The sequence below is a fragment of the Hevea brasiliensis genome, chromosome 18, assembly GCF_030052815.1.
Source record: "Hevea brasiliensis isolate MT/VB/25A 57/8 chromosome 18, ASM3005281v1, whole genome shotgun sequence".
Classification (NCBI taxonomy): Eukaryota; Viridiplantae; Streptophyta; class Magnoliopsida; order Malpighiales; family Euphorbiaceae; genus Hevea; species Hevea brasiliensis.
Window position 1 is genome coordinate 228,711 of NC_079510.1, and position 2,137 is coordinate 230,847.

At 35.8% G+C, this 2,137-nt stretch overlaps 1 pseudogene; it reads left to right on the forward strand.

Moving 5' to 3' along the window:
* Positions 1-815: 815 nt before the first annotated feature.
* Positions 816-2,137, forward strand: LOC110652842 (mitogen-activated protein kinase kinase kinase 1-like; annotated as a pseudogene).

The window sequence follows — 2,137 nt, forward strand, 5'->3', positions numbered from 1 at the left end:
CAAGTGAAGAGAGCCCAAACTCTAAAAAACTACAGTTGAATATCATCTGCCAGTAGCTCTCCAGCAGAAATGTCCTCCTCCCTTCTCCTTATTTTTTTTCCTTTTTTCCCTTATTCCTTCTTTCTATTTACTTCTTCTCCTTCTTCTTCTTTCTTCTTAGGGAAAAAACTAAAAAAAAAATGCTTTAATATGGTCTCAAAAATTATCCTAAAGTGGGTCTAAAAATGGATAAAGACAAATGAATGGATAGGAGATGAGGTTGATGAAGTTGCTTAACCCTAAGCAACATTTTAAGCAAATTCCAGGTTTTGCATTGCTTGTCTGCATAGGGTAAGCAGCATCTTAAGCAAATCTCGGTAATTTTTGAGTTGCAATGAATTTTTTGCTATGCTTGACTTTTGGCTTAATCCGAGACACATCTTAAGCATCACGACATGCCCTAAGCAGAATCTCAAGCAACTTCTCATACAAATTTCGGCAGGTTTGGATTTTAAAACTTTATTTCTTCATCTTTTTGCATTCTTCAAGCTTCTAAATCTCCTTAAATCATCTCCTAATGCATCATTGACCTTCAATTTACTACAAAAACATATTAAAAACATAAAAATTGCAAAAATTAAATATCAAGCAATTAAAATTAACAAATAAGCTAAAATAAAGCTAAAACTATAAAAAAGTACTTAGATGCAAAACTACTCTAAAATGTCTATATGAAATGAATGTAACAATGGGTTCCAAATCCATTGCGTTCGATGCTTTAGAACTGAGGTTTATCAGAGGCCCTAGTGGAAAGAGCTTTGTTATGAATAGAAAAAATGGGCAAAATATTTGTTGATCTTCTCATTCAACATCGTTTTGTTACATCCATCGCTAAACAAGTTTCTTATTTTGCTCAAGATTTTGCTGATGTTTTTGGTAACATAAGCCTCCAGATGCTTTTTTTTTTTTCCAATGTTTAGAGCTTGAAGATCTTGATTGGATGCTGCAAGGAGTTAAAAACAGTGTTTCTCTTGCTAATTTGAAGGCAAATGCAGCAAGCTATAGATATTATGTAAGTGATTTTCTTCCAGTTTGCTTTTGCTATGTGCTTGCAGAATATATATTAACTATGATTGAAATTGTCTCCAATTAAGTTTACTTTTCATTTTCTACTTCCCTTTATCCTTTCTATTGTTCCATTACTGCTTCAAAGTAGTTGTTTGGATCTTAGTTTCTGCAATACATGCACAATTTTCTTTGTGTATGGGGTTTTGGTAAAGTAATGAGGGTTTAAGGATTTTCTCCTAACACTTTTGATACGATGATGATGAAAATATGGCAGAGTGACAGACGGAGGCATGTTATTACCGATTGGGAAAAGGGTAGGCTTTTGGGATGTGGGTTATATGAGTCGGTGTATGAAGGATATGCTCCTGGTCGTTTCTTTTATGCTGTCAAGGAGGTTCAATTGTTTGATTAACCAAATCAGACAAAGCAGTGCATTTACCAGATTGAGTAGGAGATTGCCTTATTAAGTCAGTTCAATCATCCAAACATAGTTCAATACAATGGCATAGACAAGGATGAAACAAAGCTCTATATTTTTCTAGAGCTTGAAAGTAATGGCTTTCTTGCAAAAATTTACAGTAGGTATCATCTTAAGGATTCCCAAGCGGCTGCATACACCAGACAGTTACTACATGGGTTGAAGTACCTCCATCAGCACAATGTTATTCATAGGGACATCAAATGTGCAAATATATTGGTGAATGTTGGGGGAATCGTGAAGCTTATAGATTTTGGTTTGGAAAAAGTGACAGAGTTTAATAATCATATAAAATCTTACAAGGGAACTCCATGCTGGATGGCCCCTGAGGTTGTCAACCTAAAAGGAAAAGGATATGGACTTCCAACAGACATATGGAGCCTTGGATGCACTGTGTTGCAAATGTTAATCAGAAAGCATCCATACTCTCATCTGGAACCTGCGCAGGTTCTGTCCAAGATTGGAAGGGGTGAGCCACCTATAATTCCTGAGTTTCTATCAAGTTTATCACAGGACTTCATCTTATAATGCCTGCAAGTTAATCCTGATGATCGTCCCACTGCTGCTCAGCTCTTGGACCATCCATTTGTAAAGAGGTCATTGCATCCCTAA